The following is a 19,695-nucleotide window of genomic DNA, read 5'->3' as shown; positions in this document are numbered from 1 at the left end:
CCTTGATCTTGTGCTGACTTATGGCATTGAGAGTGAACAGTTAACAGTGTTCCCTCATAACCCTGTCTTATCTGACCATTTTTTGATAACCTTTGAGTTTACATTACTTGACTATACAGTTTCTGAGAAGAAATTTACATATAGAAGGTGTCTATCAGAGGATGCTGTAACCAGATTTAAAGAGTTAATTCCATCATCCTTTTCTTCACTGCCATGTGCAGATATGACAGAGGACGACTACCTAAACTTTACTCCAGGAGCACTTGACTCTCTTGTTGACAGCACTATAGTTTCAATGCGTACAGCACTGGACAATGTTGCCCCTCTGAAAAGGAAGGTAATCAGTCAGAAGAGGTTGGCTCCTTGGTATAATTCACAGCTGCGTGCTTTAAAGCAGACTGCAAGAAAGCTGGAGAGACAGTGGCATTCCTCTAATTTAGAAGAGTCTCAATTAGTCTGGAAAGATAGTTTAATAACGTATAAGAAAGCCCTTCGTAAAGCTAGAACTGCTTATTATTCATCATTGATAGAAGAGAATAAGAATAATCCCAGGTTTCTTTTCAGCACTGTAGCCAGTCTGACTAAGAGTCCGAGCTCTGCTGAGCCAGTTATTCCTTTAACTCTCAGCAGTGATGATTTCATGAGCTTCTTTATTAATAAAATTGTTTCTATCAGAGAGAAGATTGATGGAGTCCTTCCCACTATTATCAGTGATGTATCATCAAGTACAGCAGCTTTAGAAATATCTTTAGAACCTGATTTGTATTCAGACGGCTTCTGTCAAGTTGATCTCTCTGAACTAACAACAGCAATATCTCTTCTAAACCATCAACTTGTGTTTTAGATCCAATCCCAACCAGACTGTTCAAGGAGGTTTTCCCATTAATTGACACTTCCATATTGGATTTGATCAATCTGTCTTTGTTGACAGGATATGTACCTCAGGCTTTTAAGGTTGCTGTAATTAAACCTTTACTTAAAAAACCTACTCTTGATTCAGAAGTGTTGGCTCATTATAGACCTATATCCAATCTCCCTTTTAAGTCGAAAGTTCTTGAAAAAATAGTTGCAGCTCAGCTTTGTGATCATTTCCACAGAAATAATCTTTTTGAAGAGTTTCAGTCAGGATTCAGAGTGCATCATAGCACAGAAACTGCACTGCTGAAAGTTACCAATGATCTCCTCTTAGCCTCTGATAGCGGACTTGTGTCTGTGCTTGTCCTGTTGGATCTCAGTGCTGCATTTGATACGGTCGATCACAGTATGTTATTACACAGACTTGAACATGTTATTGGGATTAAAGGAACTGCATTAGGCTGGTTTAAGTCATATTTATCTGATAGATTTCAGTTTGTTCTTGTAAATGAAGAATCTTCCTCACACACCAGAGTAAGTCATGGAGTTCCTCAGGGTTCTGTGCTTGGACCGAATCTTTTCACTTTATACATGCTTCTATTAGGTAACATTTTTAGACAGTGTAGCCATCTATGCAACTTACTGCTGCTTGTAGTGAACACTGCTAGTGGTTAATCATTGAGGTGGACGGGTATAAAAGCGCCCATCCTTCTGCCGGCTCCTCCTTGGTGTCCCGTCGTTACCTGCATCACTTCCTGGTCAGTGGTTGTTTGTCCTGACAGGTATGGCTGCATGCTGCATCCCCTCAGTAGTTTTGTTTGTCAGGACACTAAAAGCAGTTGTGTTGTGTGTAGGGCAACTGTGTGTCTGGCTCCATTTCCTAACCCCCCCTGTCTGTGGGCTGTGGTTGTTTGGCTGTGGTAAGTGTCCTCTCGGGCTCTGTGGTAGGGTCAATGCTAACAGGTGACTAATACTAGTGTAGTCACAGGTAGATCCCGGGTCCATTCTTCCTCCCTCCTCGTGAGTCTGTGTGTGCCTGCCACTGCTAAAAGGCATGTATGTACATGGTAACGTGCAACCGCATGACATATGTCGCTAATGTGGCGGTGCTGGTGACTGGTGGAGGCGTCCTGGCTTTTCTTGCTGTGTCCTTGGGAAGTAGGGTTATTTCACAGAGTGTGTGTCTGACACGTGCGTTGGGTGATTTAAGTTCATTTCTTTTTTGGGGGGATCCCACTCCTGCACTAGCTTCCGTTTATCTAAAAGGCCCCAGCTATTAGTAGTTGTCTTTTTTTGTGTGAGTGAGTTTTTACAGGAATTTTTACTGGTATGTTGTAATCAAATTTATATTGTAAACTTGGAACCTTGTCTTCAAAAATGCTTTGTAAGGCACTGTATGAACTAATACATTTCTTTATTTTTCACTTTCAATAGTCAATAGTCTAAGTAAGTTGATCTAATACTAAACTGTTGGTGGAAAAACAACTAGTTCAACAAGAACAACAAGTTCTGTCAGCAGCTAACTTCCTTGTGAACCAGAGAGAGATTGTTTGTAAATCAGGGGACAAGGTTCTGTGGTCTGATCAGTCCATATTTCAGATTCCTAAAGGGAAAATTGGACATTGGTTTTTTAACTAGCTGAATGAACACCCTTCAATCAGAATTCAAATGCCAAAGCCATCGTTAATATACCACAAAACTAGCAAATTGAATAGTATTTTAATCAAAATCAAAATAAGTCACTAATTTTTGCAGTCTTGCAACCTTTTTTCCTTATATCAAGCAGAGGATCAAGTTCTAGATTTGTTATTGAATAAAACTAATAAAAAAATGATTTATATATATATATTTACTTGTAACAGCTACAGTTGACCCGGTCTTTCTTTTTTTCAGTTTCTTTCACAGCCAAGGGAAGCAGACTAAATGGTGTTCAAACTCCAGGCTGAATCTTGATTCCTCTCTGGTTCCATGGCATAGTGTTTCTGATTTATACTCATCAGCAGCCTGCATGACCCTCTATTGTTCTACGAACTTCTGAGTAAAGCGCATGATTTGAGCATCATGTGATACATGTTCCTGCTGGAGCTCTGATCCATATTTCACATAGATCGGGCAGCCTTCGAGACGAATTTGTCTTGATCACAGTTGGCAGGGCTGAATCACTTCAAGAAAAGCTACAAAAAGCTACTCCTACATTTTTTCCTCATGTTTGATTTGTATTCTACACCTTCTTCTCTCTCTGATGCAGGGAGGGAATTCAGAGAAAGCTGCAAACTGCTGCTGTTTTTACAATCAATAATTAAAAAATGTCAACATTATTTAGTTTGAAACAGTGGTCAGTGAGCAGAAAATAGCATTATGCAAAAGTGAAATACAAATGAGTGAGACTAAAACAGATATTCGTGTTTATTAGGCTGCGGCTTCATTGTGGTGGTGGGCCACATACGCCTTGTTTTTCCTACACTGGTGTTATCAGTGAAGCTTTGTTTTCCGTTTTAATTGTCATTATTAACACTATTTTATGAAGAAGCTGTTAAAAGTAAAAAGATTTCAAACTGACTGAAACTGAGGTCTGCTACAAATATGAGGCCGTAGGTCCCCTCAACAGAAAAATCACTAAACTATAGTTCATGTGTTTATTTAAAAAAATAAAAATACAAAATGCTTGTTTTGACGCTGACAGCAACAGCTTTTCATCGTATTATCATTAGAGCTGTAATAATAATAATTATTACTATTATTATCATCCATGGTTGCGGGCTGACGGCGAGTCACTCGCTGCTCTGGATGATCGTTTCTCGACCGCTTGTCTCCTTTGATTCAGATGTCGATACTAAGCTCAGGAAAACGTCAGAAACATGAAGTGAAAAGTCAAAAGTCATAAGTGTAAGGAATTTGTGTCATTTTCAGGAAATTCTCTCTCTTTCATACACACACACTGAGGCCTATATTTATGCTTAGCCCCCCACATATGAATTACTTTACAGGCCAAGCAGATCTTACAAAGTAGAAGATCATTCAGTGGTGGCTTCGATTGTCTTTGATTCAATTATTCTGGATGCCATTGCAGGAATAACGGGAGTCACGTCTGGTACTGAACCGCAGCTGACTGCATGAGACCCAAGTTGTTTTGCTGAAGTCAGAGGACGGAAACCCTGAGGTCACATTAAAACTATCCTTTCCTGTGTTGCCTTTCTCAGTGAAGTCATTATTTTGTTTTAAATTGAAAGGTTTTCTCTGTGCTTTAAAACAGCATAATCATTAGTCCTCATAGTCCTCTAACTTCTAATGAGCCTTCTGTAAGAAAAGAGGATGCAGAGCACACTCAAACATTAAAATTTAAAAAAGAAAGAAAATCTTTCTTTTAGTCGTGATGAAAACAAACAGAAACAAGTGGAAGCTCTTTCTAATGGCAAGTGATCACAGTAGATTGACAGAAACAGAAAACTAAAGAGAACAAAGCTACACAGCACACTATCTAGTCCTCGTAATGGTCACCACATATTGCACAGTCGTGTGTTAATAAAATCTTTTGCACAAGTTCATCTGAAGGGGCACAACTAATTCAGGGAAAGGCCCAAAATTTGACATGAAAAGAAGAAACAAAAAGACAATTTAAGAGGGGATTAAGGACGTGTCATTCTGCTGCTCTCTGCTGTGAAGTCCTTGGTCGTATTTATTTCATGAGCAGATATCAGCTCACAATGGATCACTTTTTAAGGTTGGAGCATGGCCTCTGGACTGAGGTTAAGCATTTCCATGGCGATTTGTGCTTCCTGAGGCAAGGTGAGGTGGGAGTGGTCAGATGGGTGTAGAAGGACAGGTGGTGTAGAAGGACAGATGGTGTGACTTGACCTCTGCAGTTCTGAGCTGCACAGCCCGAAGGAAGAAAATCCCTGAGCCAACCATGGACGCACTGGACACAGAGAAGAGAAGAGTAGGTTATCATCACGCACGAACTGCCCACCACTATAAACTAAACAGGAAGTACATCTTCAGTGAAGAACTCTCACTGCTGTTGCACAACAGACTGAGCAGAGAACAGGAAGGAAGGTGACTACTGCTCTGTGAGAGATGTTACATTTGAGCCACCAGACATAGAATCAATGGGAATAAGAATATAATATCCTATATGCAACTCATGTAAACACCAAATGTATAGTTTAGTCTTATTTAGAATGAGCTCATCAGTTAAAAAAAAAAATTGATATAGCCAGTGATAAATATTTCAACAGATCAGGATTTTAGTGATAGGAAATATTAGAAAATATCTCTATAAAGTTATTTTTAATGTTTGTAAATAATTAAATGAACTAATGAATAACCGATGGTACAGATACAAGTAACTATAACAATTTAATCAACGTTTCTTCCATATGCAAATTTAAGCATGAAATGCAGATGAAAAGTGTAGAACCTTGAATTATGTTTATTTTTAATTTATGTATTAACTGTAGCTTCAAAAAAAATTCAAGAATGAGCTCTTGCACTAGCTTATTGATGTATTTTTCAATCCTGCCTTTAATTGGTTCAAACTGTGGACTGAGCTGAAATCATGATTGGTGACTTCATTTTGGGGTTGTTCTTGCATTTTTACTGTAATCATGTAAATCAGAGATCAGGGGTCCGTTTCACAAAGCAGGTTCAACAAACTCTGAGTCTGTTCCTGAACTCTGACTTCATCCTATTTACTAGCCTGGCTGACGCGTCCACATCTCGATGAGATGGTGGTCTGGGAACTAGGTGTGCATTTTCTTGTATTTGAGGCGTGGTTTACGAATGCCTAGAGCCGTTTATTGGGCGCTACGAATGTCTATCAAATGGCGTCTGGTTCTTCCCATGCTGCTTTGCGCGCGATTCATAGCCAATTGTATCACTTATACCAGATGACGTATGTAGAGCGACAGAAATTCGACGAGGAAGAAGGCAATGAAATCTTTCAATGCCAAACGTTGCTCTTTTTTAAAAGTAAACTTGCGTTTTCTAAGCTACTTAAAACACTTTCTAAGGCTGCATCGAACGGTAACGTTGTGTCCGCTGCCATGTTGGATTAACACTCTACAAGCTTCGGTGTCGCGCATACGTCGTCATCGTCTTGCTGCCCCCCGTTCTGTGATTGGTTCCCTAACTCAGGCAAAACGCTTTAAACAGATTTTCCCCACTCAGCGACACACCCGCTGAGGACAAAACCCTGGTAATTGGCAGCTCTATAGTCAGAAACGTGGCATTAGAGACACCAGCGGCCATAGTCAAATGCATTCCAGGGGCCAGAGCGGGCGACATAGAATCCTATTTAAAACTGCTGGCTAAGGATAAACGTAAATATGGTAAAATAGTTATTCACGTCGGCGTTAATGACACCCGGTTACGCCAATCGGAGGTCACTAAAATTAATGTTGCATCGGTGTGTAATTTTGCCAAAACAATGTCGGACTCCGTAGTTTTCTCTGGACCCCTGCCAAATCTGACCAGTGATGACATGTTTAGCCGCATGTCGTCCTACAATCGCTGGTTGTCTAGATGGTGTCCAGCAAACAACGTGGGCTACATAGATAATTGGCAATCTTTCTGGAGAAAACCTGTTCTGATGAGGAGAGACGGCATCCATCCCACTTTGGAAGGAGCTGCTCTCATTTCTAGAAATATGGATGAATTTATTTGCCACCCTAAAACATGACAACCCAGGGCTCAGACCAGGATGCAGAGTTGTAGTCTTACACACTTCTCTGCAGCTTCCCACCTGCTGCTACCCCCCCAATCGATTAACACAAAAGGAGCAAATCCTCTTGTGCAAAAAGAAATTATTAAAACAAAAACTTTAACTGAACAAAAACATCAAACTATTAAATGTGGTTTGCTGAATATCAGATCTCTCCTTTCCAAGTCTCTGTTAGTGAATGAGTTGATTTGTGATCATCATATTGATATATTTTGTCTTACAGAAACCTGGCTGCAGCAGGAGGATCATGTTAGCATCATGTTAGCATCATGTTAGCATTAATGAATCAACTCCCTCTGACTGTTTAAATGTTCACGTTCCTGGAACCACAGGCAGAGGAGGAGGAGTGGCAGCTATTTTCAGATCAGGGTTACTCATCAGTCCCAGACCCAAGATTAGTTTGAGCTCTTTTGAATCTCTGATTCTCAGTTTTTCCCACGCAAAGTGGAAATCCCAGAAACCTCTTGTGTTTGTTGTTGTGTATCGTCCACCTGGCCCTTATTCTGAGTTTCTGTCTGAATTCTCAGAGTTTTTATCCCAGTTAGTGCTGAGTACAGATAAAGTCATTGTAGTGGGTGACTTTAATATTCATGTAGATGTTGAAAATGACAGCCTGAATATGAACTTTAATTCTATATTAGACTCTATTGGATTTTCTCAGAGTGTTCACAGACCGACTCACTGCCTTAATCACACCCTTGATCTTGTTCTGACTTATGGCATTGAGAGTGAACAGTTAACAGTGTTCCCTCATAACCCTGTCTTATCTGACCATTTTCTGATAACCTTTGAGTTTACATTACTTGACTATACAGTTTCTGAGAAGAAATTTACGTATAGAAGGTGTCTATCAGAGGATGCTGTAACCAGATTTAAAGAATTAATTCCATCATCCTTTTCTTCACTGCCATGTGCAGATATGACAGAGGACGACTACCTAAACTTTACTCCAGCAACACTTGACTCTCTTGTTGACAGCACTATAGTTTCAATGCATACAGCACTGGACAATGTTGCCCCTCTGAAAAGGAAGGTAATCAGTCAGAAGAGGTTGGCTCCTTGGTATAATTCACAGCTGCGTGCTTTAAAGCAGACTGCAAGAAAGCTGGAGAGACAGTGGCGTTCCTCTAATTTAGAAGAGTCTCAGTTAGTCTGGAAAGATAGTTTAACAATGTATAAGAAAGCCCTTCTTAAAGCTAGAACTGCTTATTATTCATCATTGATAGAAGAGAATAAGAATAATCCCAGGTTTCTCTTCAGCACTGTAGCCAGGCTGACTAAGAGTCCGAGCTCTGTTGAGCCAGGTATTCCTTTAACTCTCAGCAGTGATGATTTCATGAGCTTCTTTATTAATAAAATTGTTTCTATCAGAGAGAAGATTGATGGAGTCCTTCCCACTATTATCAGTGATGTATCATCAAGTACAGCAGCTTTAGAAGTATCTTTAGAACCTGATTTGTATTTAGACGGCTTCTGTCCAGTTGATCTCTCTGAACTAACAACAGCAATAGTCTCTTCTAAACCATCAACTTGTGTTTTAGACCCAATCCCAACCAGACTGTTCAAGGAGGTTTTCCCATTAATTGACACTTCCATATTGGATTTGATCAATCTGTCTTTGTTGACAGGATATGTACCTCAGCCTTTTAAGGTTGCTGTAATTAAACCTTTACTTAAAAAACCTACTCTTGATTCAGAAGTGTTGGCTCATTATAGACCTATATCCAATCTCCCTTTTATGTCTAAAGTTCTTGAAAAAATAGTTGCAGCTCAGCTTTGTGATCACTTACACAGAAATAATCTGTTTGAAGAGTTTCAGTCAGGATTCAGAGTGCATCATAGCACAGAAACTGCACTGCTGAAAGTTACCAATGATCTCCTCTTAGCCTCTGATAGCGGACTTGTGTCTGTGCTTGTCCTGTTGGATCTCAGTGCTGCATTTGATACGGTCGATCACAGTATCTTATTACACAGACTTGAACATGTTATTGAGATTAAAGGAACTGCATTAGGCTGGTTTAAGTCATATTTATCTGATAGATTTCAGTTTGTTCTTGTAAATGAAGAATCTTCCTCACACACCAGAGTAAGTCATGGAGTTCCCCAGGGTTCTGTGCTTGGACCGATTCTTTTCACTTTATACATGCTTCCATTAGGTAACATTATTAAGGCGGTAGCATGGTTGCCGCGTCTGTCACGGCGGTGTCGCACCGTGACGTCAAAATGACGTTTCAGGCATGGCGCTTCCCTTGAAAAGACGGCGCAGCGCGTTGTCGTGCACCAGTCGATTTTTGTTACTTGGCGGCGCCGAGCACAACGAACCGGATGGACTGTTGTGAGACCAAGCTCAGTGAGGAGGTGCGTTTGTACAGACAGCTGTACGAAACTGCAGTGAAACAGCACAGGGAGCACGTAAACTCCCAAAACTGGTTCACAGAGATGGGCAGAACTTTGGGGAAAGAGGGAGAGTTCTGTAAGAATGTGTGGAAGAAGCTACGGGACAGATACGTGAAGGCAAAGAAGAGGGCAGAGACTCTGTTGATGCCGGGGGCTTCAGACCTTCACCTCTTTTAACTGAATTAAAAAATTAAAATGATCCGAAAACTGCAGCAGTATCATTAATGACAGTGTTCCTGCTCTTGACAGCGGCATTGTTTTCTTCTCCACTTTCCTGGTTGTAGAGTAGAGGTAACCTTCACGTAGCAGCGCCACCTCTGTGACGGAGAAAATTGAAACTACTGGCGCGCAACGACTTGCGCCACTATATAGGGTCCTATGGCGGGCACGAATTTGTGACGTCATCAACACCGCTCGCGCGAGCGGACGCGGCAACCATGCTAGAGCCTTTAGACAGCATGGCATAAATTTCCATTGCTATGCTGATGATACTCAGCTGTACTTATCTATAAAACCAGATGAACCCAATAGGTTGGTCAGACTACAAGCATGTCTTAAAGACATAAAGACCTGGATGACTCAGAACTGTCTGCTGCTAAATTCAGACAAAACTGAAGTCGTTATCTTTGGACCTGAGCGTTTCAGGGAGAAATTGTCTAGCTATATAGTTACTCTAGATGGTATTTCCTTGGCTTCTAGTTCTACAGTGAGGAACCTTGGAGTTATTTTTGACCAGAACTTATCATTTGACTCGCATATAAAACAGGTTTCTAGGACTGCCTTCTTTCATCTTCGTAATATTGTTAAAATCAGGAACATCTTGTCTCAGAGTGATGCAGAAAAACTAATTCATGCATTTGTTACTTCAAGATTGGACTACTGTAATTCTTTATTATTGGGCTGTCCCACATATTCTCTGAAAAGCCTCCAGTTGATCCAAAATGCTGCAGCCAGAGTTTTGATGGGAACTAACAGGAGAGATCATATTTCTCCAGTTTTAGCTTCTCTTCATTGGCTCCCTGTTAAATTCAGAATAGAATTTAAGATTCTTCTCCTTACATATAAAGCTCTTAATGACCGAGCTCCATCATATCTTAAAGATCTCATTGTAAGATATTTTCCTAACAGAGCACTTCGTTCCCAAACTGCAGGTTTACTTGAGGTTCCCAGAGTTTCTAAAAGTAGAATGGGAGGCAGAGCCTTCAGTTATCAGGCCCCTCTATTGTGGAATAAGCTGCCAGTAAATGTCCGGGAAGCAGACACACTTTCCACTTTTAAGACCAGGCTTAAAACTTTTCTTTTTCATAAAGCTTATAGTTAGGTCTGTTGAATCTGATAGTGTATCTGCTAGTGTTTCTTGTTCTGCCTCCACCTCTGGCACCCTCTATACTTTCATTACCCCCTACCCGAACCAGGGTTTGAATCCCATTCCCGCTTATCTTACCTCTTTTATTTCTCCCCCTACCCGAACCAGGGTTTGCATCCCCACCCCGCTGTGACTGGTGTGCAGTTGGTGAGAGGCTGAGGTAGCTTGTGGCTGTAAAAAGATGGTTGTTGTGGTGTGAGGAGCAGATCTATATAGGGAGTATAGGGAATTACTCACTGAGTCTGGTCCTTTATTTATTATTTAATTTTTCGTTAGCACAAGTTTCTTGTGTTTACCTTGAATAGGGATGGCTCAGGTAATCCTGAAACATCCCATAGTTAAGCTGCTATAGGCCTAGACTGCTGGGGGGCCTCATCTGTCACACCTTTCCTCACTTTACTCTCTTTATGTATATGTGACATTATTGTGGTCATTAACTCGTGTTTCCCTGCTCCAACAGATATCCTTTGAATGGTGTTACAGTGCCGCCGCCCCCCCCCCCCCTTTCTGTCTTCTCAAACCCCAGCTGGTCGAGGCGGATGGCCACCCTTCCTGAGTCTGGTTCTGCCAGAGGTTTCTTCCTGTTCAAAGGGAGTCGTTTCTCTCCACAGTCGCCTCAGGCACGCTCAGGCCGGGAGATTGGACCGAAAAACAAAAAGTTTTCAGTGCAATCTGTTGGTTTTCTTAGCTAGGAAATTGTTTTTGAATTGGCTCTATATGAACGAATTGGATTATTTTATGAATTATGATTATTATTAATTAATTGAATTCCAATTGGCTTGAATTGGACTTACTATCTAAGTGCCTTTAGATGACATTTGTTGTATTTGGCGCTATATAAATAAAAATGAATTGAATTGAATAGTGACCTCACCAAACAGCCAGTGAAGGTGAAAGTAAGCAGTGAATGAAAACACATTGCTCTGTTGTTTCAGAGGCCACCACCACACCCTTCTGTCTTCTGTTATGTCACTGCATTTCAGTTGTTTTCATGACCATGCACAACTTTTGCACATGAGGAGGAAGGTTGCATTCCAAGACACAAGTGATAGACTGACTGATTGTAGCTGGATTGTGTTGATAAGAAACATGTGCTGGGGCCACTTGTATTGCACAGCAGAGAGAAGAATAAGGCAGTGCAGATTTACTGATGTATGTTGTAATAACTCTGTGTGGCGGGTTAGGATTTTAATGTGCATGAAAAGCCTTCATGGTACTAACATGGCCCTGTTCCCCTCTGCAGTGTTGACAAGATTTAGTGTGATACTCCATATAAGTGCTTACAACAACTCACATTGTTGAAGTAAAAACTCATCACTGTAACTAGTCAATTTATTCAATGACAAGTAATCAGGTGAAGTAATATCCAAAAATATAAAGGCAGCGTTTGTTCAGACTTAGAGTTTCTGTTAGGAAACTTGTGTATTTTTAGTTGAGGCATCAGTATCTGCTCTTTGAACTGCATTAAGAAAGCTGAGGGAATGATCACACAGGAAAGAAGGTGTGTGCTGCTAAAATATGGTCCTAGTGTACAGAAGGAAGCAAATGCAGTTCCTATTTACATATAAAGAGCTCCATTAATCAATGTAAGCGTCATTACAGTGTGGCTCATTGAGCAGTGCAGAGGGGGTGTTAAATAAAATTCACTGTGCACTGATGCCTCCGGCAGGCGATACGTCTTGATTTGAAAACTGTCAGCAGTGGTGGAGAGTTGAGACAGGCAGGAGGGGGAAGAGATGGAGGAGGGGGAGTGTTACCCCATTCCAAATCCGATTCCAGGGAGATAAGAGAAAATTGGACAAAGAAGGGAATAGAGTGATGAGGTAGAAAAAAAAGTGTGGCAAAAAAGTGTGTTCCCCACACACTGAATAGATATGAAAAAAATGACAGCATTTTATTGTGAAAAACAGAAAAATGTCTTTTAAATTAAATTCAGTTGAACAGAATAAAAAATGAACTTATCCCAGAGCGAAGCAGCTCACCTTAAAATACTTTATTCTCCATCATCACAAGTATTATTTTCTTAATGAAAAGACAAAATTGCGCACAGCTTGCTATGAAGAGAATTTTAAGTTCTGGTAACACATTTAGAACTTCATTATATAACACGCTGTGCTTTCAAACTATTCATACCTTCAAAACATGAGTTTAAGACCAGCAAATTACCTTTTTCACTTAAGTTAAGAGTTAAGAATACAACACTTTACAAAAGCATTTTTGTCTTTTCCTGGGTTTAGGTGGTAACATTATTCTGTTAGTGTGTGTAATATGATTGTGGGAAGGAGTGAAATACATCATTTTTACAACACAACTGCGATCTTACCTCCATGGATCCATATATACAAATACCCATGTGTACGTATGTGGTGACTTGATCATGCTACAGATTTCTATATCCAGGAGAAAGTTCTGAGCAGTTTTCTGTCTTTTTGTTTCTTTAAAGGAAAAAAAGGCACCACATCCTGCTCTCATTTGAACAGCACATTGATGGCCTCGTTCTGTGTCTTTGCAGTAATAATGTATGCAATGCAAAAATTTCTTCATTTGATTTGTTTTAAAATGAGGTTTGACAGTTATTTAGGTCTCAGCTCCAGATGAGTGCCAAGTTGTAACTGAACATTACCAACCAATGTGCATGTCATTAGAGTCATTATCACCTCTGAATTTTTTTACCTGCCTGAAAGTGTGACTTTTGGTCACAGGATTCAAGGTATGAATGGTTATGAAACTTCCTGGGGAGGAGAGACAATGCTGCTCTGTAGGTGCTGGGAAGGTGATACCGGAGACCAACTCCTCTGTTCAAAGATGGTTTTTCCAGTTTAACATAGATGGCTACCTTGACTCCTCTCTCAAACCATCTGTCTTCTCTGTCCAGAATGTGGACATTACTGTCCTCAAAACAGTGTCCCTTTTCCTTGAGATGTAGGTGAACTGCTGAGTCTTGGTCTGAAGAGATGGCTCTTCTATGTTGTGCCATGCGCTTGTGGAGCCGTTGTTGGGTCTCTCTTATATAGAGGTCTGCACACTCCTTGCTACACTGCACTGCATACATGATACCACCAGGTTTTGTTTGGGTGTTTTGTCCTTTGTTTGAACCAGTCTCTGCCTGAGAGTGTTCTTGGGTTTGAAGGTGCACTTGAATATCATGTTTAGAGAAAATCCTTGTAATTTTCTCTGAGACTCCTGCCACATATGGAATTGCAATATGTTTGTGCCTATTCTTCTTAGCTTCTCTACCTGTTTGGTTTGGTCCATTTGTCTTTGCTGATTTGACAAAGGCCCAGTTTGGGTATCCACAGGTTTGAATGGCTTTCTTGGAGTTGATGTTCCTTTTGTTTTCCCTCAGCCTTGATAGGTCCTCTCTCCGCCTAGTGATGTAGTGTTCTGATGACAGCCAGTTTGTGTTGTAGTGGGTGACGTGAGTTGAAAAGCAGGTACTGGTCAGTATGTGTTGGTTTCCTGTAAACCTCTGTGTTAAGATTTCCGTCCTCTTCAATCTGCACGACACAGCCCAAAAAAGGCAGCTTGTGGTCTTTTGCATCCTCTCCCGTGAACTTGATGTTGCAGTCCACCGAGTTGATGTGCTCTGTGAAAGCCTCCACTTCTTGAGATTTGATCTTGACCCAGGTGTCGTCCACATATCTGAACCAGTGGCTTGATGCTGTTCCTTTGTATGAGCTCAGTGTTTTGCTTTCATATAAAGATTATCCACAATTGGGGGCACTGGAGATCCCCTGGCTCAGCTGTTCTTCTGTCTGTAGAAACACTCATTGTATTTAAAATAGGTGGTGGAGAGGCAGAGGTTCAACAGGACACAGATCTGATCAGGAGTGAAGTTGTTTCTGTCATTCAGTGAGTCATCTTGCTGCAGCCATTTCCCAACAGTCTCCACTGCTGCTGATAATGCGGTATGCAGGTAAAAAGTGAGGTCACATCAAAGGACGTAATAGTTTCACTTGGCGACAGTTTCAGATGTTGGATATTGTTATAAATTGGGTTTATTCGTAAACTTTATGTATTCATATTCTGTAGTTCACTAGATAATCTATGTTCCTAGTTTGTACGTTTACACTCTGCTCATACAAACACAATGTATGTCCAACACTTTAAGATGACGTAGCGGGATAAAATAACTGGGTCAGATAAAACGTCTCTTAGGACAGATAGGTCTGGTGCAGTAGATGCACGCCTGAAACAACACTCACACACACATCGCTTCTCACATCCAAAGAACATGACGAAGACGGTGGATGGCCTGCTCACATCATGAGTAAATATTCAATGATGCGTTGTCAAGTGTAGGTACAACCTCTGAGATAAGGGTGAACATAAATATGAAATGTTTCCAGATCTCGGGACTTGGTCGGACGGATTTCATGCGAGAACTCTGTCTCTCCAAGTCCAGCGCTGATACTTGACCTGTGACCTCCAATAAATACTTTGTTTAACTTAAGACTACTCCAACTGGTTCTTGGGCTTTCAATAAAAGAATTGGGCTAACAGCTGGTGCTGTGACCACGTGAATTGGACTGACTCCGAGGGAGGACTGCCGGAGCTGATTGAGGGGGTCACTTTGTTCAGACAATTCGAGGCGCCCGAGAAAAAAAGGTGCGCAGAAAACCTCTTATATATGAATATATGTGAAATTTCTGCACATTGGACAAGCTAAATTAAGTTGTCTGAATTAAGATGTCCCCTGATCAGTAAAAATCAAAGCATAAATTTACTGTTTGTTTGTTTTATTGAGGGGTCACACGTAAAGTATAAAAACACATATTCTCACATAGGGAAAGAACATGAGTGTCCTGCAAAAAGTTCAATTCGAACAAATAAAAGAAACCGTGTGAGAGGTTATCTTCGAAATTGTTATCCTCATGGGAAGAGTCCGTAAAAACATCCACAGCTCAGTGGTTAGACTAGAAAAATAAAGTGTTAATCCTCATGGGAAGGGTCGGTAAACTAATCCACGACGGTGGTCAGACTGACAAATCATAAAGGACACAGGGCAAGAGTTTGTTATTTTTAATGAAAATGTGGGGGTGGTTCGCCATTTGAAGAGATTTTTGCTGTGACAGAATACAGATCTCAAGTGGTTTGTGCATATTGGGGTTGGAATAGAAAAAGGGGGGAAGTAAGATAGGGTGTTTCAGAAATTGGTGAAGTAAAACGAGTGTGTGGACTGGGAAATGACCCCGAGCGAATCAAGCGCACAGGAGTTTTAGACCCTGTGTAGAAGCTTCTTGATACGGGTCCTACTACTCGGGCACTGAGCCCTTCACCCATTCTGACTAACATGTGTAATAATATTTAAATATGTCACAAACAATGAGTGGAAAACATGTGAACCCGGCTCTTTGGGGTCAGTACTATTTGACACCTTGACTAGATGGAAGAAAAAGGTCCCAAAGGAAGAAGAAAAAAAGGGGACTGATAGGTTTTTAGATTGGACGAGAGAGATGCAAAAAAGAGGAATTAATTTCCCTGCAAGCACAAGTGGTAAAATCACAACTAAGAGCAACAAGCCAAATTAACCTAGGATCAAAGTAACATTTTTTTCCCAAAGGTTCATTGACAGAAATTAATTTTTTTTCCAGCATCAACTTTGCCGTCACTAATAAGAGACCTACATGAGAGAAAAAGAAAAAATCAACAGAGTCGGAGGCTTGGCCTGAGGTTTCTAACTAAAGATTAGCTGTGCAGCAGCATCACAGTAAATAATGAATCACACAGATTAAAAGCTCCAAACACTTTTTCAGATAACTGATAACCTCCAAGCTGCTCCATAATGTTATTAGTTGTTGTCTTTGTCATAAAATACCATCACCCTAAGAGTGTCTCATGTCAACCCTGCTTCTTCTTCTCTGATTCAGCCTGAGAGCGAGGACATTCCAAACAATACGTTTATCTACAGACTCTGAGTGATCATTGGCCGGTACTTTAAGAGTACAAGAACTACATATAGTTATTTAGTTGAAGAGTTTACGATGATAATGGATGTTTAGTTTTATACTAGAGCAATTATTATTACCTCATCTATTTATTTTAACATGAATATGATTAGGAGAGATACCAAAGTACTTAGATAAACTGAAAACAGCTTTTCAATGCAAGAATCATAGTGAAGAGATAAGAAGCAATAAACTGTCCAAAATAAATCCAGGAAAACAAGACATTCATACAAGTTGTTGCTGAAATAAGATTTACACAAGCAGAGCGTTCAGAATATTTCCTCCTTTGATTGAAAAAGCTGTTAGAACAAAAACAAATGTTCTACAAAGTGAGACTTTATGACTTCCACCTGAAGCAGGACTGAGATCAGATAAGATAAACCTTTATTGCCCCAAAGGGAATTTGTCTTGTACTTGGAAGCAACATACAGTATAGCACAAACAGCACATACAGAAAACACGCAAGACGTACATATGCAGACAAGACAGAATAACAGACTAATAAATAAATATACAAACAGACAGTCAGACCATGTGACATAGGTTGAACAATCAGGATTTAACAGCAAGGCCAGACAGTCAGATGTCAAACAGCCGGTTATCATCTTAAAGCAGTAAAGGTTAGCCATTATTATTTTAGAGATCATATTAACATAACTCCAAAAATTTAGCTGATCTAAAAAGTTCTCCTTTGCCTCTTTTCACCAATTCTGAGGTAATAGTTATCAATATCCATATACCATTTAACTATTTAACTGCAGCAGATAGATGAAACAATTAAAATGCTCTCTTAACAAAGCAGCAAAGTGCTTTATAGAGAGGTTTAAAATAAGTTAGATTATTAGAATATTAACAAAAACACAACAATAAAAGGCGTTACAGGAGTCAGATATCACCAATAGCTTTCTTAAAGAGGAAAACTACAGCTGCAGTACGCATTCAAAAACAGCCACAGTTTCCAGAGAGCCTTACAAGAGAAACAATATATCAACACGATTAGCAGTTTGTAACCCTGCAGATAAATGATAACTGAATTAAACAGTATAGCATTGGATAGAATGGGTGAAATAGAAATAAAATTCTGTTTACAGTTAAAGAGATGCCACTCAACCATAGTAACAAACTGAGAATTTTAGAACATTTTAAATAATTAGAGGTCTGAGCCGCTCTGATTGGAAAAGGAAGATTAATCCGTTTATAAGAAAAGTTTTTGTGAGCTCAGCCGGCGCCCTGTTAAACACCTACATCAACATCAAGCAGCTGCTCCAACTGGAAGGCAAGACAATGAAAAAGAGAAATAAGTCATTAAATGGATTACAAGAGAAATTATTCCAATATTTGGGGTACCAGAAGTGATAAGATCAGACAATGGTGCTCACTTCTCTTATGAAGAACTAAGAGAAATGGAACAGATGTTTGGAACTGGACATAAGCTCGGTGAAGTCTATCACCCAGCTTCACAAGGACGAGTGAAAAGAGCAAATAGGAACCATCAAAAAGGCCCAACAAACTCTGTGCAGACACAAAGTTAACTTGGGCTGAAGCTCTCCCTATGATGTTAATTAACCTGAGATTTACTCCAGATGCCACCATGAATGTTGTCAGGTTGTCCCACATGAGGCCTGGGCAGGGAGAAAATACTCTGTCCATTTGCTACTGCACCAACAGGCTCACCCCCTGTTCTACCACAGTATGAAAACTGTGAATAAGTGAAACAACTGAATAACACGGTGATGAGTATATCTCAACAGGTTACAGAAATGCTCACTAAGGAACAGGACCGCCATACTTCACCTGTTGAAGTAGGAAACTGGGTCCTAAAGAAAGTCAACAAACGTGACTGGTCCTCTCCTCTGTGGACGGGACCAAACAAGGTAGCTGCAGCTACATCGGATTGTGTAAAGGTATGGTTGATAGGAGACAGACTGAGTAACTGGAGCCACAAGACTCGCTGTACTGATGCTCCAGATCCCACCGAAAGAACACTGACTGAGGAACCTCACCTACTGACAAAGACTGCATCACTGGGACTAAAACTCTGAACAGACCACTGACGATGAAAACAGTAAGAAAACACTGCGTTGAAGACTAGACTGTAGTACCACAGCCACTGGTAAGAATTTAAGAAAACTTAGTAGCAAGTAACAAGTGAGAATTAAGCTGATTATGCTGAAATTTTATCTTATAGACAATATTTATCCTAAACAGGTCAATCAGTTAGTCATTGAGAAGAAATGTCTGCTTTCTTGATGCTGTGCTGCTCCCAAGATAAGATCTAACCACAAACATTTCTGTCCTGCAGCAGAGAGCAACACAGGAGCAGAAACTGCAGTGGAGGAGTTTGGCAATTAATTGCTTCTCAAGTTTTCCCAACAAAATTCTGTGTGTGTTTTTGTCTTCTTTTGTCTTTGTTATGTGTTGTCTTATGTTGTGTCTCTGTGGTGATGTGTTCTCTAAATGATTTGAAGTTTTTTCCACAGCATAAGGAAATTGATGGTACTGAATTCTGCAGTAATGCTGCACAGCATTGAGTTATATGAGCACACAAGGGTTATGTCAACTGGCCAGTTGTTTTCTTTTGTTTTTTTTAAATTTTACTTTACCCTTCCGACAGGCTCACCACCCGTGGGAGGGGCCAAGGGGGTCAGGTGCATTGTGAGCTGGGTGGAGACCTTGGCGGTCTGATCCTCGGCTACTGAAGCTGGCTCTTGGGATGTGGAACGTCACCTCTCTGCTGGAGAAGGAGCCTGAGCTGGTGCGCGAGGCTGAGCGGTTCCGGCTAGATATAGGAACCTTGGAGTTATTTTTGACCAGAATTTATCATTTGACTCGCATATAAAACAGGTTTCTAGGACTGCCTTCTTTCATCTTCGTAATATTGTTAAAATCAGGAACATCTTGTCTCAGAGTGATGCAGAAAAACTGCTCCATGCATTTGTTACTTCAGGATTGGACTGCTGTAATTCTTTATTATTGGGCTGTCCCACATATTCTCTGAAAAGCCTCCAGCTGATCCAAAATGCTGCAGCCAGAGTTCTGATGAGAACTAACAGGAGAGATCATATTTCTCCAGTTTTAGCTTCTCTTCATTGGCTCCCTGTTAAATTCAGAATAGAATTTAAGATTCTTCTCCTTACATATAAAGCTCTTAATGACCGAGCTCCATCATATCTTAAAGATCTCATTGTAAGATATTTTCCTAACAGAGCACTTCGTTCCCAAACTGCAGGTTTACTTGAGGTTCCCAGAGTTTCTAAAAGTAGAATGGGAGGCAGAGCCTTCAGTTATCAGGCCCCTCTCTCTGGAACCAGCTGACAGTTTGGGAGGCAGAGCCTTCAGTTATCAGGCCCCTCTCTGTGGAACCAGCTGCCAGTTTGGGAGGCAGAGCCTTCAGTTATCAGGCCCCGCTC

At 40.6% G+C, this 19,695-nt stretch overlaps 1 protein-coding gene across 1 annotated transcript in view; it reads right to left on the bottom strand.

Annotated features, from left to right (window-relative positions):
* Nucleotides 1-4,375: 4,375 nt before the first annotated feature.
* The window catches only part of meis2b (Meis homeobox 2b), a 56,805-nt gene continuing 41,485 nt past the window's right edge, over nucleotides 4,376-19,695 (bottom strand). The window contains exon 15 of the mRNA XM_075458655.1: nucleotides 4,376-4,771. The gene's annotated coding sequence lies outside the window, so the exon portion shown is untranslated. The remainder of the gene's footprint in view (nucleotides 4,772-19,695) is intronic.

This window comes from Odontesthes bonariensis, chromosome 24 (assembly GCF_027942865.1).
Source record: "Odontesthes bonariensis isolate fOdoBon6 chromosome 24, fOdoBon6.hap1, whole genome shotgun sequence".
Lineage (NCBI taxonomy): Eukaryota > Metazoa > Chordata > Actinopteri > Atheriniformes > Atherinopsidae > Odontesthes > Odontesthes bonariensis.
The sequence above is the reverse complement of the archived record's forward strand: the minus strand, read 5'-3'. Positions and strand labels throughout refer to the sequence as shown.